Consider the following 26,774-nt stretch of genomic DNA (forward strand, 5'->3'; position numbering starts at 1 on the left):
AAAGGTAAGACAAAGGCCTAAAACTTTGTTTCAGGAACCTGAACCCAGGTTTGAGCCTAAGGTGCTCAGAAATCACTTGCAATTTTGGTAAAAATTCTAGAATCTTAGTAAAGTGTAGGGTTCAGTACCCTAGACCAGACCAGAGTAAATTTACCATAACTAGAGCTACACAACTCCAACTTGGAGGATTCAAAAGGGAAATTAAACCTAAGACAATAAGGAACAACTTTCATGAAGAAAATGTGGTCAAATTGTCAGTAGTATGCCCTAGAGCATATCATTTAGTATGTATCTTGTACATATTTTATTAATAAAACGCAATTTACTTTTCCATGTACATAATATATTTATGTGTAATAGAAAAGGTCTATTGATATTTTGTTAGAAATTCTATTCTTAATTTGTTAAGAATATGAGTGACAGTATTTCTAGCACAAAGTATCATAAATTGGTTCACAATCGAGGATACTTCATAATAAAGACATGATTTATCTAGAAAGATTATAATCATGTTTGTTCCCAAGATATTTATATGAGATATAAATAAGATGAAATTGTGAGTCTCATGCCATATAACAAACATGATAGGCACTTATACATGATAAGTAGGCCGAACCAGTGGCACATATGACAAGCACATGGAGTTTACTCTTGTTAATGCATTGCCATATATCATATCAGTGCATATAATCTTTAGGCCTGAGATAACACAATTATCTTGTATATAGGTGGTTTGAGTTTGATACTGCTTTCATACTTGTACTATGCATGGGTATATGGGCATGTGTTGGCTCCTACTAGTTATATATGGAGGTAGGTGTTGATCAATAAGGAATCTATTACCCTAAATATGAAGGAACAGAAGTGTGAAAAACACAAGTTTATACCATTGAATTCAAAAATTTTCACCTAGGGTCACATGCATCATGCAAGATTTATTTTTATCTATTTGATTTCAATGATAAACAACATATTAAAACTCTTTTAATATGTTTTTGGATCTGTATTTGCCATTTAAGATTTTAAAATTAATCAGATTAATTTTAGAACCCTAGATTAAATCAAGAACGATTACACTAACCTCTTGATGCACTGCAGCGTGTCTGCACCTTTGAGATTCGTCTTCAGGACACCAGATGTTGTCCCTCTAGCTTGTCCACACCAAGAACACCTATGGCAGCTCTTGAATAGCTTCTAAAGCTTTTTCTATTAATTAGAAAATCAAGTTCTGCCTTTTAAGAGATTAAAGATGTAAACAGGACACTAGAAACAATTTCTAGTGTTCTTAATTCAAGAGATTGATGGCTAATCTCTTTGAATTGATGAGAGATGAAGAAGAATAGATAAAAACCCTCAAAGGTGATTTTTGATGGCTAATCTCTTTAATTCAGAGGTGATTTTTGACTGACTTGTCCACTTGAGTAAATAATTATTATGATTTAAAATATGAATAAATATTACTAAAAATTAAATTGAAATTGAGTAGTAATGAAAAGAAAAGAAAAATCAAAGAAAGGCTCATTTATGACATCTTGATGATGTCATTAAGAGCTCTAACCAATTACCTTTAAACAACTATCAAATTAACAAATAAAAGAGACAAAATGAAGGCTAAAGGAATTAAAAACCAGCTGCTCTTCTTCTTCTTCTTCCTCAAGACGTGAATCTCTCCCTCTTCTCCCTCCATTGATTTTCAAACAAAAGCTTCATTTCTCATGCTTCCTCACCATATTTCCTCAAGACCCCAACACTAAAATGAATCCTTGGACCTAGAGGAAGTGTTTGGCAGCCAAGAGAGTACAAGGAAAGTGAAGTTAAGCTTGGGGAAAATCTGCCACTTAAAGGTTAGTGCACTAAATCCTTTTCTTTCAATTTTAGGTGTAGTATGCATGCCAAATTATGTGCGAAATTCAAGAAATTGAAAGAATTAGTTAAGGAATTAAACATCCCTAATTCAGCAACCTTGGGAACCTTATGGGGTTTGATGAATTCCTGCATATATACATGATTAGTGATGATGATTGATGAGGTTATATGCATGAGAAGTGATAGGAATTTAATTGATTAAGTTTTGAAATTTGAAATTAGGGAAATTGTGAAAACTTTGAAATTTAGCTAGGGTTTAGGAATGAAAATTTGACTTGGCTTATGAATTGGTTAAAGAACATTCTAATGGTCAATTAGTGACCATTTGAGGTATGTTGACCATAAATTGGACTGAAAAATGGAATGGCAAAGTGGAATGGTAGGCTGCCTAAAGACAGCAGCATGATGGCTGAGATTTCAGTCCACTTGGACTGCCATATCCTTGGCTGTGTTAGTCCAATTGGTGTTTGGCCAATTGGACATGAAACTAGGCTTATAATGGCACATTTTTTCTGAAGAAACCATGCCCAAAAGACCAAAGCAAGAGGACCAAAAGTTGGCCCCAATCCGGATACCCTGCAACCAGCACCTGCAGAAATGACCAAATGAATTGGCCATAACTCACTGTAGAATGGTCAAATTGACCTGAAATTTTTACAGAAAAAAAGATAGGATATAGAAAAACAACTTTCATGAAGAACATCACCCCAAATTATGCCATTAACCCATTCAAATTATTGGGCAAAGTTAAGTTATAAAACCTGTAACTCTGCAGATTTTCACTTGAGCAGTAATGTTTGGATGGCTATAACTCTCTCTAGAAAACTCGGATTTAGGCGATTCTTGAACCGATGGAAACCTAAGGTATGGTAGAACATTTCATAAGTAGAAAGTTAGACCAAATTATGAACTTAACTTAATTAAATTACTAACCAAAGTTGGACAAAAAATCTGCCAGACCCAAAATCTCAGCATGAACAGTACACGTAAACAGTAAACTTATTTTGGCCATAACTTGAGCTACAAAACTCCAAATGGAGTGATTCAAAAAAGGAAATTCAACTAGACAAAATAAGGAACAACTTTCATGTTTACCATTTCCTCAAATTCCCACTGCAACAGTGCTTAATGGAATAGTAAAGTTAAGTTTCAAAAACTGAAAATTTTGTTTCCCTTGGTTTAAGCCTAGAAATGGTAATGGTGATCACTTCCAATAAGTTTTAAATGAAAAATGTGGTATGTTTGAAGTGCCAAAGCCAATGTACCTACTTTCTATGCAAAAGTCAACTTTTTGTTTGACTAATGAAGTGAATAGTGACACCAAAACTTGAAATTCAAAAATGTGAAACTTAAAAATGCAAAATGCCCTAGTAGGCCTAATGTGATTGGTTTGGATAGTTTGGCATGCCAATAGGGTATTGTTTTAGCAGTACGTATTCATGGCTTTTATGCCCGTATTCATGGCTTTTATGCCGATTATGTGATATCATGGCTTTTTAGCCATACTGACTGCATACGTGGTTGACGTTCTGCGTCCCATGGTATGACGGCCCGAGGCACCGCGGTGTCCAGTGCCAACAACCCGTTATCTAGTCCAGTCGTTCAGTATAGGTTACTTGGGCATGGAAAAGTATAACTGTAATTGAACTGATTGTTAAAGAAAATACAAAAATTAAATATCAGGAATGATTATGATAGAATACAAAGAAACTCAAGATCATGAAGAAAATAATTAACAAAATGCATGAAGAAGTTAATATCATAAAACGTAATTAGCCCTCGACTAAACATTAAGTTGGTAATTATTCAGTTCTTATGAACACAATGGCTAAGAAATTATGATTTTTATTAGCATATTATATTTTCTTGTATTATTGGCACCACTAAGCTTTATGCTTAGCGTCGCTTTGCAACGCTGTAGTGCGAAGATTTGGACAGAGGGCCCGGTAGACCACAGATTGGGTAAGGCCATTCACAGTTCTGCATAGCGTCTGTGTCACCTCACCGTCTGCAGTGCATTGGTAGGACACTAGGTGTCATTTTGGTATTTTGTAATTGATTTTATTTTCTCATGTGTAAATGAACTTACGAAATGTAATTTGATGTTCATGTAAATAATAAGAATTGTGTTTATAAATGGAAAAGTGAATGTTTATCTGTAATTTGTATATGATTATCACATGTGATGAATGATTGAGAAATGAATGGTTGAAAAATGTTGATATTTTGATAAATGGAATTGAGATGATTGAATATGAAAATAGGAAGTGTTTTTCACAGGTTCCGAAGAACGGTTTTCTCCATTTTTAGCCGGTATTCTGCCGGATTTTCATTAAAATTTTCGGAACCTCAAATAAATTACAATTTCAATAAATGAATTATATTTCACAAGTTATATTCAAAACTACGGTAAAAATGAATTAAGATAAAATAGAGTGCTCCGGCACACTGAGTGGCATAACTTGCTCGGCTACACTGTAGTCGGGTAAGGGGTGTCACACAACACATGCCCATATACCCATACACAGTACAAGTATGAAAGCAGTATCAAACCCAAACTACCTATATACAAGATAACTGTGCTATCTCAGGTCTAAAGATTATATGCATTGATATGATTTATGACAAAACATTGACAAGAGTAAACTCCATGTGCTTGTCATAAGTGTCACTGGTTTGGCCTATTTATCATTTATAAGTGCCTATCATGTTTGTCATATGGCATGAGACTCACCATTCCATCTTATTTATATCTCATATAAATAACTTGGGAACAAACATGAATACAATCTTTCTGGATAAGTCATGTCCTTATTATGAAGTATCCTCGATTGTGAACCTATTTATGATACTTTGTGCTAGAAATATTGTCACTCATTTTCTTAACAACTTAAGAATAATATTTCTAATAAAATATCAATGGACCTTTTCTATTACACATAAATTTATTATATAAACAGAAAAGTGGAAATGCCATTTATTAATAAAATATGTACAAGATACATACTAAATGATATGCTCTAGGGCATACTACTAACAATCTCCCACTAGCACTAGAGCCATTCATTACAATATCTTAGACCCATCTTCTTAAGATGTCAGTTTAACTGAGCTTATGACAAAGGCTTAGTGCATGGATCAGCTGAATTTTTTCTGCATGGCTATATCGCCTTTGCCCAACTATATGTCTGATAATGTGGTAGTGCCTTTCTATGTGTTTGGATTTTGGGTGAGACCTTAGTTCCTTAGCCTGTATGACTGCTCCATTGTTGTCACAGTGTAGTGGAACTGCTGACTATATGGAAGGAACTACTGTAAATTCTGTCACGAACTTCTTTATCCAAACGACTTCTTTGCGATCTCGATGCGAGAATATACTCGACCTCTGTAGTGGAATCTGCAATCGTGCTCTGTTGGAACTCTTCCAACCGATCGCACCTCCATTACAAATGAACACATATCCAGAGGTAGACTTTCTATCATCGATATCTGATTGGAAATCAGAATCAGTATAACCATCCAATTGCAAGTTTCCACCTCCATAAATCAAGAATAAATCCTTAGTTCTTCTCAAGTACTTAAGAATATTCTTGTGACTATCGATGTTCCAAACCTGGATTGGATTGATACCTGCTAGTCAAACTAACAGCATATGCGATATTCGGCCTAGTACACAACATTGCATACATTAAACTTCCAATAGCCGAAGCACATGGAATCCTGGCCATCTTATCTCTTTCTTCAGGTGTCTTTGGAGACATCTCTTTAGAAAGATGGATACCATGTCTCACTGGTAACAATCCTCTCTTGGAATCAAGCATGTTAAACCTCTTTAACACCTTTTCCAAGTATAGACTTTGGGATAAACCAATTATTCTTTTCGCTCTATCTCTATAGATGCGAATCCCAAGAATATAGGTTGCCTCCCCTAAGTCTTTCATGGAGAATGTATTTGACAACCATACCTTTATAGTCGTCAACATACATGTGTCATTACCCATCAACAGTATGTCATCCACATATAAGACAAGGAAAGTGATAGCACTGTCACTAACCTTCTTATATACACATGGCTCATCCTCATTTTTGATAAAACCAAAGGATTTAATGGCTTCATCAAACCGGATGTTCCAATTCCTCGAAGCTTGTTTCAACCCATAAATGGATCGCTTTAGCTTGCATACCTTGGAACCATCTTGGGATTCAAATCCCCTAGGTTGTTCCATGAAAATGTTTTCTTCAATGAATCCATTGAGAAAAGCTGTTTTGACATCCATCTGCCAAATTTCATAATCATAGTACGCAGCTATTGCTAATAAAATCCTAATTGATTTAAGCATGGCAACAGGCGAGAAAGTCTCCTCATAGTCGATTCCTTGCCTTTGGCGAAACCCTTTTGCTACTAGCCTTGCCTTATAGGTCTCTACCTTTCCATCAGAACCAATTTTCTTCTTGAAAACCCATTTGTTCCTTATAGGTACAATACCTTCAGGTGGGTCAACAAGATCCCAAACTTGATTCTTATACATGGAATCAATCTCGGATTTCATAGTATCAATCCATTTTGAAGAGTCTATATCTGATATAGCTTCTTCATAGGTAAGTGGATCATCTCCATGATCTACTTCTTCATGAGTAGACAACTCTTGTTCTTCTTCATGAAGAAAACCATATCTCATTGGTGGGTGAGATACCCTGGTTGTTCTACGAGGAACAGCTGTAGATGTTTCATCAACGGGTATTGGTTGACTAGATGGATCTATATCCATCTGATCTGTTGGTTGGTCAGAATTCTCCAATTCTAACTCTATTTGCCTTCCTTTGCCTCCTTCTTGAACAAACTGTTGTTCAAGAAATGTGGCATCTCTACTTATCACAACCTTTTGTGAAGTAGGCAAATAAAAATAATATCCAAAACTATCTTTTGGATATCCAACAAATCGACCTTTTTCTGATCTAGTCTCCAATTTATCAGTGTTCAGCTTTTTGATATAAGCTAGACAACCTCAAATCTTAACATGCTTAAGACTTGGTTTTCTTCCATGCCATATCTCATAAGGTGTGGAAGAAACTGATTTTGATGGAATCCTATTCAGAATATACAAAGCTGATTCTAATGCAAATCCCCAAAAGGAGATTGGCATATCAGTATAGCTCATCATACTACGTACCATATCCAATAGGGTACAATTTCTCCTTTCAGATACACCATTCAGCTGTGGCGTTCCTGGAGGAGTCAGCTGAGAAACAATGCCATGCTCTCTCAAGTATTCATCAAATTCAGTACTAAAATATTCACCTCCACGATCTGATCGAAGAGCTTTAATATTCTTTCCTGTTTGATTTTCTACTTCAGATTTAAATTCTTTGAACTTTTCAAAAGATTCATGTTTGTATTTCATCAAATACAAATACCCAAACCTTGATTTATCATCAATAAAGGTAATAAAATAATGAAATCCCCCTCTAGCCATTTCTTTAAATGGACCACATACATCACTATGTCTTAGCTCCAAAATATTTTTAGCTCTTAGCCCCTGTCCAATAAAGGGTGATCAAGTCATTTTGCCCTGAAGGCAAGATTCACAAGTTGGAGTAGGCTCAGAGTCCAATAAGGATAGAATCCCCATTTTCTCCAATTTTGTAATCCTATCTTCTGCAACATGACATAACCTTAAGTGCCAAATATATTTTGAACTTGAGTTGTTTTTCACCACGGCATTGCTTTCATTTAGATTGCTATACTCTGGCCAGTGGAAACACTTTCTTACTGGTAATGGAAACACTTTCTTATTGGCAATGGAAACACTTTCTTATTGGCAGTGGAAACACTTTCCTTTGCCTTCATTAGCTTTAGTCTTCCTTTTCTGTTTAGTTATTTTCTTGGAAGGACCAGGAATCTGAGGTTTCTTTTTCTTATTGCCCTTCTTCTTGTTGGACTTTCCAGTAGAAGAAGATGCAACCAAAGCTACCTCTTTTCCTTTATTGCCTGGCATATTCTTTTGGGCAATAACCAGCATGTTGAGTAAACCAGCTAAGGTGCATTCCTGTTTAGTCATATGGAAATTTGTCACAAAATTCCCAAAAGACTCAGGAAGGGACTGAAGGATCAAATCCGTCTGTAGTTGGAAATCCATGTTGAAGTCAAGATATTCCAACTGCTCAATCAGCCGAATCATCTTGTGGACATGATCCCCAACATTCTGTCCCTCAGACATCCTCATGCGGAACAGCTGCCTAGATATCTCATACCTAGCATTCCTGCTGTGCTCACCATACAACTCTTGTAGGTGAAGGAGGATCTCACTCGTACTCTGCATGTTCTCATGTTGCTTCTGTAACTCATTACTCATGGAAGCAAGCATGTAACACTTAGCTCTCATATCATGCTCCTTCCACTTGTCCAAAGTTTCATGTTCCTCTTGTGTGGCCTCCGAGGTAAGGGACCAGAACATTTGAATCTAGAACATATCCTATATGTTCAAGGTTCAGGACAAGTTTCAAATTTCTTAGCCACTTAGATAGATTAGGTCCTGTCAACCTATTGCGATCAAGGATGCTTGCAAGGATATTGGAGGGGGGTGGTTGTTACGTGCTCATTATTATCAGAAAATTAATTGCAGAAATAACCAGATTAATTAGTAAATGTATCATGTAATTAACCAAAATGATTATGGTCTTTTAATCAAATTGGTCCTCCCACTAACTTAGCGAATCCTACACTTCCAAAGTAGAAAACGGAAATCCTAGTTGGATGGATTTCTAGTGGGTGATTGAATTCTTATAATTCTATTGATCATCCTCAGGTACATCCATTATTGGAATTACAATAAACTATAAGTGAGCAACTCTTTGCCCATCACATCTCATGTGAGGTTCAATCCTTTACCTAGCCCCTAATGCTCAAAATCTCAGGTACATCCATTATTGACTTATCTTGCATTAGTTAACCTGATCCCATTGAGCCAGTAATTATGCAAATAATTTTAATTTCCTCAGGTACATCCAATATTGGCCACTAAACCATTTACATATTTACAACATCTCATGCTTAACAATTATTCTTAAGAAAATCTCTTAAATAAATTGCATCTTATGCAACTATTTAAAATTTCTTAAAATAATTGCCTCAATGGAGGGCCTATGTTATAATTACTTTAATTATAGCATTTCCAACTTCATCATTTGTTTGGAAGATTTTATGGTCATTCTATTTACTATTAAGGTCTCACTTTGCACATTATCTATTTAGCATGCATATATCATATAATTGCATACATTCTCATACATCTCATGCATTTATGGATAAGCAGTAAATATGGTATGATCATGGACTTTCTAAGGGATTCAATTCTGAGCCACCAAGAATTGAATCAGGGCATTCCTAGGTGCATTTCATTCATTCATTTTACAAGAGTTTCTAAGGGACTTTCTAAGGGATTCAATTCTGAGCCACCAAGAATTGAATCAGGGCATTCTTAGGTGCATTTCATTCATTCATTTTACAAGAGTTGCTTAAGGAGTACATAATCAACACTTGATCTTGAATTCCTCCCACTGGTCCCACCAATGCTCTTGACCTCCTTGAACTTCTTGCAATCCAATATTACATAGTAATCCTTGGCATACCAAGGCAAATTTACAAGAACTTAAATAAATGAAATTACAACCCAAAAATTATTACGAACTTAATAATACATGCCCAAAATAAATTAAAATAAATTAATTAATTTACAATCCCAAAAGAAATATAAAAGAAATAAATCCAATCACATTGGTCTTTTATAGTCCATGATCATCCATCATGCATATCACTATTTAACAATTAAATAAAACATACATACTTAAATTAAATTGAATATCTCATATTCAACTTAAAAATCCAGATTTGAATATGATTCAAATAAATTTAAAAATTCAGATTTGAATCTCATTCAAACAAATTTAAAAATTCAGATTTGAATCACATTCAAACAACTTCAAAAATTCAGATTTGACTCACATTCAAACATTTTTTAAAAAATCAGATTTGAATCACATTCAAACATTTTTTAAAAAATCAGATCTGAATTTTATTCAATCAATTTTAAAAAAATCAGATTTATATATGATTCAAACAACTTTAAAAATTCAAATTTGAATCACATTCAAACAACTTTTAAAATTCAGATTTGAATCACATTCAAACAATTTTTAAAATTCTGATTTGAATCATAATTTAATTCTGTGATAAAAACTACTAATTAAACACTTTAATTAGTCAAAGAATAGGCCTTAGATCATACAAAAATTGCATAATTAAAAGCCAAACCTTTAACCACCCATGGAAGCCAAACCATGCGCACCATTGATGGTATTTTTTCAAGTATGCCGCCAACTTGCTTTGCAACCAGCAATGAACTTTTGATCTCATGATCAAACACACAATTAAATCATATAATCAACAATCTAAATGGCAAATATAGTAGCTCTGATACCAATTGAAGGAATGGAAGCGTGAAAAACACAAGTTTATACCATTGAATTCAAAAATTTTCACCTAGGGTCACATGCATCATGCAAGATTTATTTTTATCTATTTGATTTCAATGATAAACAACATATTAAAACTCTTTTAATATGTTTTTGGATCTGTATTTGCCATTTAAGATTTTAAAATTAATCAGATTAATTTTAGAACCCTAGATTAAATCAAGAACGATTACACTAACCTCTTGATGCAATCGCAATGTCTGCGCTTTGAGATTCGTCTTCAGGACACCAGATGTTGTCCCTCTAGCTTGTCCACACCAAGAACACCTATGGCAGCCCTTGAATAGCTTCTAAAGCTTTTTCTATTAATTAGAAAATCAAGTTCTGCCTTTTAAGAGATTAAAGATGTAAACAGGACACTAGAAACAATTTCTAGTGTTCTTAATTCAAGAGATTGATGGCTAATCTCTTTGAATTGATGAGAGATGAAGAAGAATAGATAAAAACCCTCAAAGTGGCGTGACAAAGGAGTGTGGCTGCTGGTTGTGTTTTATTTTCTCATAGCAACACTTAAATAGCTAGGTTAACACATTAAACCCTTGCCACATGTCACCCTTTGATTAGCTCTAGGTTTAAGTGACCCAATCACATTGTGCCAAGTGTCAAACCTATATTTAATCTTGACTTTAATCATCTTACATGATTAAAAAACATTTGGCAAGCTTATGTGTAATCCCATGTGTCACCATCTCATGGTGCCACGTGTCACACTGCAAAATGACCAAAATGCCCCTGTGTCTTAATTTTGAGTTCTCAACCCAAAATAATTATTTTTCTTCTTCTAATTAATTTATATCAAATATAAATTAATTAATTAATCTTTATTAATTAATTTCTCATTAATTAAATTCATATTTAAACACTTTAAATATAAATTTAATTTATACTACACATCCAATAATCTAGATTTGGTTTCAAGTCATGCTAGGGACTTTGCAATTTAATTGCAAACCAAACCTATTTAATTAATCAATTAAACTCTTTAATTAATTAATTAAATCATATTTAAATAGGTGATAACTTGTGTATGTGTGTGACTTACTAGGCTCATCACTAATTGGCAATGAGACATGATATCAACTCTTAATATCATCAGAACTCTTTCTTACCATAAATGATTTCTCTAAATCATTTTATGAACCTCATAGACCATGGTTAACACCTAGCATAGCATGCCATGGCCACCCAATTAGTAAGAAGGTTTACCTTAAATGAACCTATAATCATATGTTACCATGCACTAGAATCTCTCTGTTACAAAATCCCAACTCAAACTGGAGTCATGGTTTATGTCAAACTCCATTTGCTATGAATATTATGTTCTCTTTTAATTCCAGTTCTTGATTAAAAAGATTTTCTCATCAGAAACTCTTTTCTGAATAAATCTATCTGTCCTGGCCAGGAACTTGAAACATCAAGAACAATTAAATGAACATAGGATTTTATCTCTATTTACTTAGAGGAACAGATTCCATCTTGATCAACACCTACCTCCATATATAACTAGTAGGAGCCAACACATGCCCATATACCCATACACAGTACAAGTATGAAAGCAGTATCAAACTCAAACTACTTATATACAAGATAACTGTGCTATCTCAGGTCTAAAGATTATATGCACTGATATGATTTATGACAAAACATTGACAAGAGTAAACTCCATGTGCTTGTCATAAGTGTCACTGGTTCGGCCTACTTATCATTTATAAGTGCCTATCATGTTTGTCATATGGCATGAGACTCACCATTCCATCTTATTTATATCTCATATAAATAACTTGGGAACAAACATGAATACAATCTTTCTGGATAAGTCATGTCCTTATTATGAAGTATCCTCGATTGTGAACCTATTTATGATACTTTGTGCTAGAAATATTGTCACTCATATTCTTAACAACTTAAGAATAATATTTCTAACAAAATATCAATGGACCTTTTCTATTACACATAAATATATTATATAAACAGAAAAGTGGAAATGCCATTTATTAATAAAATATGTACAAGATACATACTAAATGATATGCTCTAGGGCATACTACTAACAAAATAAATAGGGATAAAATCCTATGTTCATTTAATTAATTTTGATGTTTCAAGTTCCTGGCCAGGACAGATAGATTTAGTTAGAAAAAAGTTTCTAACACGAAAATCTAATTAATCAAGAACTGGAATTAAAAAAGAACATAATGTTCATAGCAAATGGAGTTTGACATAAACCATTACTCCAGCTTGAATTGGGATTTTGTAACAGAGAGATTCTAGTGCATGGTAATATATGATTATAGGTTCATTTAAAGATATTCCTTGTTACTGATTGAGTGGCCATGACATGCTATGATAGGTGTCAACCATGGTCAATGAGATGCATAAAATGATTTAGAGAAATCATTTATGGTAAGAAAGAGTTAATATCATATCTCATTGCCAATTAGTGATGAGCCTAGTAAGTCACACACATACACAAGATAATCATGAAGTAAAATGTGATTTAATTGATTAATTAAAGATTTTAATTAATTAATTAAATAGGTTTGGTTTGCAATAAGATTGCAAAGTCCCTAGCATGACTTGAAACTAAATCTAGGTTATTGGATGTATAGTATAAGTTAAATTTATATTTAAAATGTTTAAATATGAGTTTAATTGTGAGAAATTAATTAATGGAGATTAATTAATTAATTTATATTTGATATAAATTGATTAGAAGAGAAGAAATAATGATTTTGGGTTGAGAACTCAAAATTACAATATAAGGGTAATTTGGTCATTTCATAGGGTGACATGTGGCACCATGAGATGGTGACACATGACATCATAGTTTGTCATTTGTCTTCCTATCATGCAAGATGATCAAAGTCAATATTAAGTCTAGCTTTAACACTTGGCTTAATGTGATTAAGTCAATTAAAATTTAGATGCAATGTAGTAATGACATGTGGCAAGGCAAGTGGTGACCTAATTATAAAAGGGAAAGAAAAGAAAAACTTAGCCACTCTTTTATTCTCTCTTATGTGTGGTGGCACCTCTTCCTCCCTCTCCTCTCTTCATCTTTTCTCATCAATTCAAAAAGAATTTCCCAAATTCCTTTGAATTAAAATTGCTAGAAATTGTTTCTAGTGTCCTATACACATCTACAACCTCTCTAAAGGTAAAAACCCAATTTATAATTAGTTGGCAAGGCTTGAGAAGCAAGATTGGGGGCTGCCCATTGGTGATCTTAGTGTTTACAAGCTAGAGGGGCAACACTTTGGGTCCTAAGTGCTTCCTAAAGGTGCCAATCACATCCATATTGCATCAAAGAGGTTAGTGCTCTAACTTCTGTTTTAAACTAGGGTTTAAATGGATTAATTTGTTAATTCATAATCTTGAATGGAAAACATAGATCCTAATACATATTAAAAGGGTTTTAATATGCAATTGAGCATTGAAATTAATTAGGAACATAAATTATGTGCTATGATGCATGTAAACCTAGAAGAAATTTTTGTAATTCAATGCTCTAATGAATAATTTTCATGCTTTCGCTCCTTCAAATTGGTATCAGAGCCACTATATTGGCCATTTAGATTTTTTAATATTTGATTTAATTATGTGATTTGATCAAAAGTTGATTGATTCATTGCTAGTTAGACCAACAAAGGTGGCAGCATGATGAAGTGCACCAATGGTGCACATGGTTTGGTCCCTTCAACCATGCACATGGTTTTGGGCTTGATGCATGGGCTTGGTTTTGAGGCCCATAATTAGGCCCATACTTAATTAAATTGTTTAATTAAGAATTTTTATTACACAATTAAATTTTGATTCAATTGTTTAAATGAGATATAAATCTGAATTTTTAAATTTGTTTGAATGAGATTCAAATCTGAATTTTTAAATTTGTTTGAATGAGATTTAAATCTGAATTTTTAAATTTGTTTGAATGAGATTCAAATCTGAATTTTTTTAGTTGAATATAAGATATTCAATTTAATTTTAGAATGTATGTTTTATTTAATTGTTAAATGGTAATATGCATGATGGATGATCATGGACAATAAAAGACCAATGTGATTGGATTTATTTCTTTTATTTTTCTTTGGGTTGTAAATTAACTAATTTATTTTATTGGCATGTATTATAAGTGTTGTAATAATTTTGGATTGTAATTTCATTTATTTGAGGACTTTAAAGTCCATGTTCTTATAAATTTGCCTTGGTATGCCAATGATTATATTGTAATTGGATTGCAAGAAGATCAAGGAAGTCAAGAGTATTGGTGGGACCAGTGGGAGGAATTCAAAATCAAGTGTTGATTATGTACTCTTTCAGCAACTCTTGTAATATGAATGAATGAAATGCACCTAGGAATGCCCTGATTCAATTCTTAGTGGCTCAGAATTGAATCCCTTATAAAGTCCATGATCATACCATATTATATGTTTATCCATGTATGCATGAGATGTATGGGAATGTATGCAAGTATATGATATATGCATGCTAATTGTATAATGTGCAAAGTGAGACCATAATAGTAATTAAGCCAACCACTAAATCTTCCAAACAAATGATTAAGTTGGAAATGGCATAATTAAGGTAATTATATCATAGGCCCTCCATTGAGGCAATTATTTTAAAAAATTTTAAATACTTACATATGATGCAATTCATTTAAGAGATTTTCTTAAGAATAATTATTAAGCATGAGATGTTGTAAATATGTAAATGGTTTGGTGGCCAATAATGGATGTGCCTGAGAACATTAAAATTATTTGCATGTTTACTGGCTCAATTGGATCAACTTAACTAATGCAAGATAAGTCAATAGTGGATGTGCCTGAGATTTTGAGCATTAGGGGCTAGGTAAATGATTGAACCTCACATGAGATGTGATGTGCAAGGAGTTGCTCACTTACAGTTTATTATAATTCCAATAATAGATGTGCTTGAGGATGATCAATAAGACTATAAGAATTCAATCACCCACTAGAAATCTATCCAACTAGGATTTTTGTTTCCTACTTTGGAAGTGTAGGACTCGCTAAGTTAGTGGGAGGACAAATTTGATTAAAAGACCATATCATTTTGGTTAATTACATGATATATTTGCTAATTAATATAGTTATTTTATGCAGTTATTCTTCTGATAATAATGAGCACAAAACAACCACCACCATTTAATATCCTTGCGAGCATACTTGATCACAATAGGTTGATAGGACCTAATCTTTCTGATTGGCTAAGAAATTTAAAACTTGTCCTAAACTTAGAACATATTGGATATGTTCTAGACTCAAATGTTCCTGGTTCCTTACCTCCAGAGGCCACTCAAGAGGAACATGATACTTTGGATAAGTGGAAGGAGCATGATATGAGAGCCAAGTGTTACATGCTTGCTTCTATGAGTAATAAGTTATAGAAGCAGCATGAGAACATGCAGAGTGCAAGTGAGATCCTCCTTCATCTATAAGATTTGTATGGTGAGCATAGCAGGAATGCCAGGTATGAGATATCTAGGCAGCTATTTCGAATGAGGATGTCTGAGGGACAGAATATTGGGGATCATATCCACAAGATGATTTGGCATATAGAGCAACTGGAACATTTTGACTTTAACATGGATTTTCAACTACAGACAGATTTAATCCTTCAGTCCCTACCTAAGTCTTTTAGGAATTTTGTAACAACTTTCTATATGACTTAGGAATATACCTTGGCTGGTTTACTTAACATGCTAATTATTGTCCAAAAGAATATGTCGGGCAAGAAAGGAAATGAGGTAGCTTTGATTGCATCTTCTTCTACTAGAAAGTCCAATAAGAAGAAGGGCAATAAGAAAAGGAAACTTCAAATTCCTGGTCCTTCCAAGAAGATAGCCAAATAGAAGGGGAAGACCAAAGCTGGTGGAGGCAAAGAAAAGTGTTTCCACTGCCAGAAGGATGGGCACTGGAAAAGGAACTGCCCAGAGTAACTTGCTTCTTTGAAGGATAAGAAGGATACACCTTCAGAAGGTATGTCTATATCTTGTTATTTAGATGCTGATGATACACATAGTTCATCTACAACTTGGGTTTTAGATACTAGTGCCAGTTTTCACATTTCTTATGATATGCAGGAATTAGCAAATAGTAGCAGCTTGCTTTCTCGAGATGTTAGACTCCGGATTAACAATGGCTCAACTGTTGAAGCTTTAGCCATAGGATCTAAAACTTTTTACATGTCTGGACATGTTTTGTGTTTGAATAATATTTTGTATGTACCTGATGCTTTTAAGAACATCATTTCTATATCTAGTTTGACTAGAAATGGCTATGAATTTTAGTTCATAGATGATGTTTGCAATATTTATTTTGGAAATAAATATGTTGGCTTGGGTTATATGAATGATGGTCTTTATTATTTGGATAATAACAATAAACACAAATTGAATGCAAGTAATCTAAAAGAATGCAATGCCATAATGAAAATCAACTCAAGTTCAAAATATATTTGGCAATTAAGGTTAGGTCATGTTGTAGAAGAAAGGATTGCAAAACTAGAGAAAATGGGGATTTTATCCTTATTGGGTTCTGGATCTACTCCAACTTGTGAATCCTGCCTTCAAGGCAAAAAGACTAGATCACCCTTTGTTGGCCAAGGACTAAAAGCTGAAAATATTTTGGAGCTAATACATTGTAATGTATGTGGTCCATTTAAAGAAAAGGCTAAAGGCAGTTTTGTCACACTTTACCCCTCTGTAAGGATAACATAATCCCGTAGAATACCTAATGAACTATCGAACTTCAGCTACCGATAACTCATTAAGTATCCTACAAAGGATTTAAAAAAAAAATTTTTTTTCTTACTTTTATAAGTGGTGAGCATTTTCTAATAGATATTAAAACATTTAATTAAAGTTGAAAATTGGTTAAAACTTTTGGCCCATTTTATTTTTTTGCAAATTTTTTAAAAATTTCGGCAGAGTTCCGTTTGTATTTTGAGAAAACAGTTCTTCAAATACCTGTAAAAAGCACTTCCAATTATTTATCAATTCCACAACAATCCTCCCAACCAATTTCAAAATCATTTCTCAATTTCCAAAAATTCAAATCCACAATTTCCAACTCAAATATCATCTAAAATATTACTAATTACTTTCATTCAAATTAAAATAAAATAAAATACTTCCATTCATATGTAATTAAATGTAAAACAATTTATATACATCAGGAAAATCCAAACTAAAATTTATTACAAACTTTATACAAACTGCTCAAGACCAGTTTTACATGTCCATACCTTTACATACATTACATACATCAAAATAAATTTTTACAATCAGGGTATAAAATATACCCAATGAAACTTCAGGGTAGGTAGCTCCACAATCCTCAGCAGCTCACTCAGCTGCTCCTCTAGTCTCTATATCTGCGACAGCAATAACAGCCATCGCTGAGTACTAGGACTCAGTGGTGCACAACATACTAAAATAATCTTTATGCAGAATTTAAATCATACTTATTCCAAAGTTAAACTGAATTTAACTAATTCACCTATTTGTTGCATTTAACTAATTTCAAGAATACTAGCATTACTTCTATACTTATACAAGCTTACCTACTCTATTTATTCAATCAAATTCATATATTATCATCACAAACCCTAGCTAGCCGAATTTTTCCTCTAGTCCTCCAATAATTATTTTCTTTTAATTTTAAGTTAAAATCTAAGCTACTTAAACTAAAAACGTAGAAATTAAACTAAGAGATGGAAGTTTGCTCACTAACCTCAAACTTTGATTTTCAATCTTCAATTCCCTTCTTCTTTTCTTCTTTCTTTCTTGTTCAAGCTTCTTCTCAAGTTAGGTTATCAAGTTCTAATGGAGAAATTTAGGGAATTTAGGGTTTAATTGGTGGGTTGAAAAGCTTAAGTGCAAGCTTCCATGGTGTTTTGGTGAGGGAGAGGGAGAGAGAATGGTGGACGGCAACTTGAGGAAGATGAAGACTTTTGATTTTTTTTTCTTTCCTTTTCTTTATTTTATGTCTTTAGGAAGACCACAAATTTAAATTAATTAAATTTTAATTATAATAATTATTGCATCATGCATGAGGTCATACATGATGTCATCACTTTTTACTTTTCCTTTTTTTATTTATTTTTTTCTATTAGTTCTTTAATTTAATTTCTGATTCTGAAATTTTCTTTTCTTTGATTTTTATTTGACAATTAGTCAGGAGTCAACTCTTGGGGTCAATTGACCAAATTGCCCCTCGTCGGTTCGACCCGGTTTGAAAATAATTCAATATTTCATCCAAATCCCTGACCTAATTATTTAACTGGCTTAACAATTCTTTTTCATGATTTTCTCTTTTCCACTGTGTTCACAATGGTCCTAAGGACCACAGCACCACATTTTACAGTTTGAAAATCTTCCTGAGAAGGTCACCCATCGCTGTGACTCTCGGCTCATTTAACTTCTTGTGCTCTATTCTTCTTATTTATACTTAACTAATTGACAATTACTAATTATTTGTGTTTAGGGCTTATTTAGTTATCTTAGGCGTGGTTCTAATCCCCTTAATTATCTGGACCGACAATGGTCACTAGAATACTGAAATATACTAGGCTATACAAACAGGGGTGCTACAAGTTTTCATTACTTTATTACCTTTACTGATGATAAATCAAGGTTTGGGTATTTATATTTGATGAAATACAAATATGAATCCTTTGAAAAGTTCAAAGAATTTAAATCTGAAGTAGAAAATCAAATAGGAAAAAGTATTAAAGCTCTTCGATCAGATCGTGGAGGTGAATACTTGAGTACTGAATTTGATGAATACTTGAAAGAACATGGCATTATTTCCCAGCTGACTCCTCCAGGAACGCCACAGTTGAATGGTGTATCTGAAAGGAGAAATTGTACCCTATTATATATGGTACGTAGTATGATGAGCTATACTGATATGCCAATCTGCTTTTGAGGATTTGCATTAGAATCATGTTTCGCTGGTTTTACAACCTCGCAAGTGCATGGATCGCTAACAAGTAATAAAGTGATGAGTAGAGTATCGTTCCCACGAGGAATTTGATTAGTAAGTATCAATCTACACAGTAATTTTGACTGTCTAGGCTATCGAATACTTAGGGAATGAAGTTTGTTAACCTTAAACACTACAATGGTAAACTTAAAATGAAATAATTTATTTGAAATAATTATGGAATTAAGATTTCACACTTGAATCTTACTAGGGATGTTATCTCATTTATTTACTGAATTGAGGATCATTTTCCTTAATGAAAATCAGTCCTAAGTTATCCTAAATCCTCTCATAAGGCATCTAGGGTGTATTCTAATTAACTCAAACCCAACTTTCATGGTGATCAAATTAATTAAAATCCTTTAAGATCTTTGACCAATTTTGAAGTTCCACAAAGGTATCAGCCTATGTCTAGGTCAAAATTCCTAGGTTTAAGATATTGATTTTCTAATATTAATCTTCACCTTTCAGTCCTTTAATTAACATCTAAAATCATGGCTAAGTGGGTACTGATACACTTGAATTGTATAGATGTTTTTAAGCACATTTGTATACTATCTAATAGCATTTAGGCAAGTATTTTCATGCATAGTAGTTGATTTCATTAGTTTTTGTAATTTCTATTGTCAAGCACTTAATTCCAAGTTTTCTGTAGCATTTTAGGTGTTTGGGTGAAGCCCCACAGTATAGGAGTGCAAAAAGAATCTTAGAGAGATCAAGAGACTGAGTATTGCTGCTGTTACATGGGCTATGTAAGCCAAGCCCTAGACCTGTGTAACCTTCTACCAGAAGAAAGCCAGATAGCCAATGGAGAAACAAAAGTACACGGGTCGTGTAATTAAACCCGTGTAATCTGCAGGAACCTGTGTAAGTCTCTGCAGGGCACAAATTTGAAGAACTTTATAGGAATAATAGCACACGGCCCGTGTAACGAGGCCCGTGTAGTTGGCGCAGACCCATGTAACTCTCTATGCCAATGCAAGACTCCACAGTTCCACTCCAGCAAGATACACAGCCCTGGGCCGTGTATTGACACACGGGCAGTTTACTATGCAGTAGCCAGTTTTATAACTCGAATTCCCACTCTTTTTTTCTGATTCAAATGAGACTCCTAAGGCCTTTTGTACTTAAAATAACCTAACCCTAGAACAACCATTATAAGTAGAAGAGAAAACATCAGAAAAAAGGGAGGCTCCCTTTTATCTTTTGACAGCACTTTTGAGGAGTTTTTGAAAGAGAGAAATCCACACTCTGCATGTCACACCCTACTCCTCTGTAAGGCATAACATGATCCCGTAGTATACCTAATGAATTACCAAACTTCGCCTACTGATAACCCATTAAATACACTACAAGGGATTTTAAACCTTTTCTTATTTCTTTTTACAGTGGTGAGCACTTTTGACAGGTGTTAAAAATTTTTAACTGAAGTGAAACAAAATAACAAATCTGAGTATCAATGATTTTTGTAAAAATTTTGGTAGAGTGTCATCTGTATTTTGAATAAAACAGTTCTTCAAAACCTATAAAAGCACTTCAAATATATAATTCCTCAATCCCAAACTCCAATAATTTGTTCAACACAATAAATTTCTCAACATTATCAACTCAGTTCGACAATCAATTTTCCAGTGTTTCCAAAAGCTGAGATAAGATAAATATATCACAATATTTTTACAAGCTAAAATAATTTACAAATTTTAGTTTACAACTGCTCAAGACCAAATACAATATATACATACAGTGCACATACATTACAACAAAAACTACAAAATATGGTATACTCAATATACCCGGTGAAATCTCAAAATGTAGCACAAGCAGCCTCCTCTACTGCTCTATCCGTTTGTCTACCTGCGACAGCAATGAAAAAGCTTTCGCTAAGCCAATGTCTCAGTGGTGCACAACATTAAGAAAATACAATTTAAAACCATAAGCCATAAATCATATGAACTGTGGATACTTAAAATCATAGTTGAATTCAAAAGAAAGTGAATGTCATAAAGAATTAAACTCCATTTCACAATATCACAATAAATATGTGACACCCCTTACCCGTCTACAGTATATCCGAGTAATATATGTCACACGGTGTACCGAAACACTCTATTTTATCTCAATCATTTTTATTCTTCCTTAATTTATTTTTATCATAGTTTTGAATATAATTTATGAAATATAATTCATTTAAGTCATTTATTGAAATTATAATTTATTTGAGGTTCCGAAAATTTTATAGAAAATCCGGCAGAGTACCGGCTAAAAATGGAGAAAACAGTTCTTCGGAACCTGTAAAAACACTTCCAATAATCATTTCCAATCAATCCCAGACTCCATTTCATCAACAAAAACTCAATATGTTTTTCAACAATATTTCCATTTCTCAATCATTCATCTCATATGATAATCATGTAAAAGTCATAAATAAATATTCACTTTTTCATTCACAAACACAATTTCCACTATATACATTAATACCAAAATACATTACATAAGTCTCATTTACACAAGAGAAAATAAAAGATAGTTACAAAATACCAAAATGAAACCTAGTGTCCTACCAATGCACTGAAGATGGTGAGGTGACACGGACACTATGTAGAGCTGCAGGAGGTGATGAGAATCAAGCTATATCCACAACAAAGGATTTCATCCAAGGTCCAATTACTAGGGCTAGAGCTAAATCACTTTAGAATTTAATTTGTGAAATCATAAGGAGCAAGGATTATAAGCTGGAATGGCATGAAGAAAAATGTAAAGGATTAAATTTGGTGAAAATTATGCTTAGAAGTGACCAGGTGTCATATGGAGCATTAGATTACATGGAATAACCTGTGGACATGCATGCACCAGATCCAATCCATGTACATGTATCTGCTGGCACCTTTTTCAAGGAATATTCCATCTGTTATAACCACTTCTCTTTTGGACTTAAATGCCCTTATTTGTCTTTGCATTAAATTTACTTTTTGTAAGGAGTTTTTAGTCTTTTGATAGATTAATTTTTGTTTGGACTTAAAGCTCCCTACAAATTTGTTACAAAAGTAGGGATATTTTTGTCTTTAGCTTTGAAGCCAAGAGGCTATAAATACAAGTGTAATGAGAGAGTGGAGGACACACTTGAATATTAATGAGAGATTGTTTCTGCTCCTCTAGTGAGTAAATTGGCTATTGCCTTTGTTCTTGTGAAGCTCATTAACTTGCTGAGATTCTATCTTGCAAGGTTTAATGTGCATAATATTCTTGGTTTATTCATTCTCCATATGAATTAGGTCAAGAATCCCATTTACGATATTTTCTTTGAATTACACAACAATGATTGTCTTTGGTTCAAAGATTCAAATTCATACATCTTGATTTGGTGCTTTCCATATTGTTCATTTAATTCTTGAATGTGGGTTTTCAAGTTACCAATTACTTGAAGGTTCACATCAGTTTTTGTATAAGAGCAAAGGGACGTCCAAACAAGGTAGATTCTCTATTTGCTTTTTATTCTTTGTGTTTCTTACCTTCTTCATATTTCTTTGTTTGGCTCTTGGGGTTTAGTTGGACTGTTTGTTTAAAAATTTGTTTTGTTGGATTTGTCTTAGGGTTTTGGGTTAATCAAGCTAAAGCGATTATTCTAGCCATCCATTTTGCTTCCTTCATTTTGATATTAAGCATGAGAGATTATCTGGTTCATTGAGTCTGACTTACCAATTTGGCCAAATCGTACCAACATTATTTGGGTGTGTTTAAGACGTTGGGTGTAAATTTTGGGGGTTGTTTGATATCGTTTGCCTGCTGAACCAATATTTTGCGGCAGACCCGATCAAATATGTTCACCTAGCAAATAGACCCAGAAATTCCTGAAAATTTACAAGGTGTTTATACTCCATATCAGTAGTTCCCATATTAAATTTCAGCTTAAAATTCATCCGTTTGTGTGGGGAACCAAAATTTTGCAGCAGAATCGATCAAAATAAGTTCACATAGCAAATATACCCAGAAATTTCTGAAAATTTACCAAGTGTTTATACCTCATATCAGTAGTTCCCAAATTAAATTTCAGCTTAAAATTCATCCGTTTGTGTGGGGAACCAAAATTTTGCGGCAGACCCGATCAAATTAAGTTCACATAGAAAATTAGCCCTGAAATTCCTGAAAATTTACAGGCCATTTGTGCCACATTTGAGCTATTCTCAAATTAAATTTCAGCTCAAAATTTAATCGTTTGTGTGGGGAACCAAAATTTTGCGGCAGACACGATTATATTTGATTTACATACTAAGTCTGTCAAGAAAAGCGTGAAATTCTTATAGCAATTAGTCAGTATTGGGTTGCATTTGCCTACTCAATTTCAAATCAAAATACACTCATTTGCTTGGTGATCCTAAATTTATGCAATTCTTGGTGTATTGTGTGAATCAGTAATTGTGATAAGTTGGTGGCAAACTTGGATATTTAAGCTTAATATCTCTACTTTAGGTTGTCTCTTTTCCAGCTTACAACTCTTTTATTTTGGTGTCTTCTTTCTTGATTCCTATTGCATTACATTTCCATACTTGAGCTTTTCTTTTCTTGACTTCTTGAATCACATTATTGTTTTCTTGATTACTCGTTTTAATCCGTCACGTTCAAGAATTTTATTGTGTGTTAAATTTTTGTGGGTACAGTCTTAGTTTGAGTTACTTGAGTTTGATAAGAACTTGTGGACATAGCCAAGAGAGGTAAAAGGCACAGAGTGGTGAGTTCATAAGAGGGAAAAAGCCTTGTTGAGTTAAACACGAGTGGAGTGTCCTCTGTTGAGTGTAAACACGTAAGGGAGTGAGTGAGGTGTTTTCTTTACACTAACCATTTTCTTGCAGGTCTAAAAACATGTCTAGAAGGGGTGATGGTAGTGAGGGGGAAGGTGAAAATCCATTCTACATGCAGTCATCGGACAACAATTTGAAAGAATGAATGTTGTGTGCAATGAAATCATAGATAGGTTGGAAAGATTGGAGCAAAGAGATAGGCAAAATGAGAGAAGGCCAAATAGGAGGGATCTTGTACCTCCGGTAGTTGAATCTGATGAAGTTGAGGTTGATAACTATGATTTTGAGGTTGAAAGACCTAGGAGGGTAGATATGAGAGAAGAGTCAAGATAGGAGGAATGGGGATAGGAGGATAAGAAGAGAGGAAAGAGAGAGGAATAGGGTAGATGATAATATCAAAAGTATTAAAATGAGCATCCCTTCTTTCCAAGGGAAAAATGATTCGGATGTGTATCTTGAATGGGAAAGGAAGGTAGAAGCTGTGTTTGATTGTCATCACTATTCAGAGGAAAAGAAAGTAAAGTTAGCAGCGAGAATTTCACGATTATGCTTTGGTATGGTGGGATCAAGTGTTGATTAGTAGAAGGAGAAATTATGAGCAATCAATTGCAACCTGGGGTGAGATGAAAACTATAATGAGGAAGAGATTTGTTCCTAGTCATTACTATAGAGAGCTACATCAAAGGTTACAAAAATTGACTCAAGGTTCTAAAAGTGTTGAAGATTATCATAAAGAAATGGAAATTGCTATGATTAGAGCAAATGTGGAGGAGGATAGAGAAGCCACCATGGCTAGATTCTTAAATGGGCTAAACAAGGAGATTGCTCATATTGTTGAGTTACATCACTATGTTGAGTTGGAGGATATGGTCCACATGGCTATGAAGGTAGAAAGGCAACTTAAAAGCAAGTCAAAATTTGGAGGAAATGCAGGTACTTCTTCATCTTGGAAGTCTAACTGGAAGAAGGAGGATAGGGAAAAGGCTTTTAGCAACTATAAGAAAAATGAGGATAAGGATAAGGAAAAGAAGGCGGAGAAGAAATTTGTAGAAAGTAAAGGAAAGGAGGTTGCAACTACTACCCAATAGAGACGTGAAGTGTTTTAGGTGTTTGGGCGGTGGACACATAGCTTCTCAATGCCCTAACAAGAGAGTCATGGTCATGAGAGAAAATGGTGAGATAGAAACAGAGGAGGAAATTGTGAGTGATTCCACATCTTGGGGAGGAGGATGCAGAGGTAGAATATGTCTTTGAAGTAAGTGCTCTAGTGATTATTATATCATTAAATACTCAAGTAAAGGAGGATGTTGGTTATGAATTGCAAAGAGAAACAATTTTTCATACAAGGTGTCTTATCCAAGACAAAGCTTGTAGTGTCATCATTGATGGGGGAAGTTGTGCCAATGTTGCTAGTACTATTTTGGTGCAAAGATTAAGGTTGAGGACTTCGAAACACCCTAGACCCTATAAATTGCAGTGGTTAAATGAATGTGGTGAGGTGAAAGTAACAAAACGAGTATTGATTTCCTTTGCAATAGGAAAGTATCAAGATGAGGTTATGTGTGACGTGGTTCCAATGCAAGTGGCCATTTATTACTTGGCCGACCATGGCAATTTGATAGAAAGGTGATCCACGATGGGTATAAAAATAGGTATTCTTTTGAAATGAATGGAAGGAAAATCATTTTGGCACCTATGACACCAAAACAGATTTATGAAGACAAAACAAGGCTTAAGCAAGCAATGGGTGAGGAAAAATCAAGAGTGGCCGAAAAGAGAGCAGAGAAGAAAAGAAGGAGTGAAAAGAAATTGAGTGAAAATGTTGTGAGTGAGCAAGACAAGGGTGGTTGTGAGGAAAGAAAAGAGAGTAAAGAAAACATTCCAAGAGTGCTTGAAAAGGTGAATCTTCTACAAAAGGAGAGTGCGGAAAGAGGGAAGAGAAAATTAAGCTTGCATGCTAAAGGAAGAGATGTGAGGAATGCCATGTTTGCCAACAAGCAAATGTTATTAATTGTGTTTAAGGACTCTTGTTTATCCACATCGACCTTGACCCCAATTTGCCTAGTGTTGTTGTCTCCTTTGCAGGAATATGAGGATGTACTACGAGGAGATGCCACTGGACTACCACCTATTCGAGGGATTGAGCACCAGATTGATTTTGTACTGAGCAGCTTATTCCCAACCGTCCAGCCTATAGAAGTAACTCAAGAAACCAAAGAATTACAAAGGCAAGTTGAGGAATTGCTAGCTAAGGGATATGTGAGAGAAAGTATGAGCCCTTGTCTTTGTACCGTCCTTTTGGTACCAAAGAAAGATGGCACATGGCGCATGTGTGTAGATTGTAGGGCGGTCAACAAAATCATCAGAAAGTATCGTCATCCTATACCTAGATTGGATGATATGTTGGATGAACTTTGTGGTGCTTGTGTTTTTACTAAAATTGACTTGAAAAGCGGATATCATCAAATTCGCATGAAAGTAGGTGATGAATGGAAGACTGCATTTAAAACAAAACATGGACTATATGAGTGGTTAGTGATGCCTTTTGGGCTAACTAATGCTCCTAGCACTT

This window comes from Hevea brasiliensis, chromosome 12 (genome assembly GCF_030052815.1).
Source record: "Hevea brasiliensis isolate MT/VB/25A 57/8 chromosome 12, ASM3005281v1, whole genome shotgun sequence".
In the NCBI taxonomy this organism is placed as follows: domain Eukaryota; kingdom Viridiplantae; phylum Streptophyta; class Magnoliopsida; order Malpighiales; family Euphorbiaceae; genus Hevea; species Hevea brasiliensis.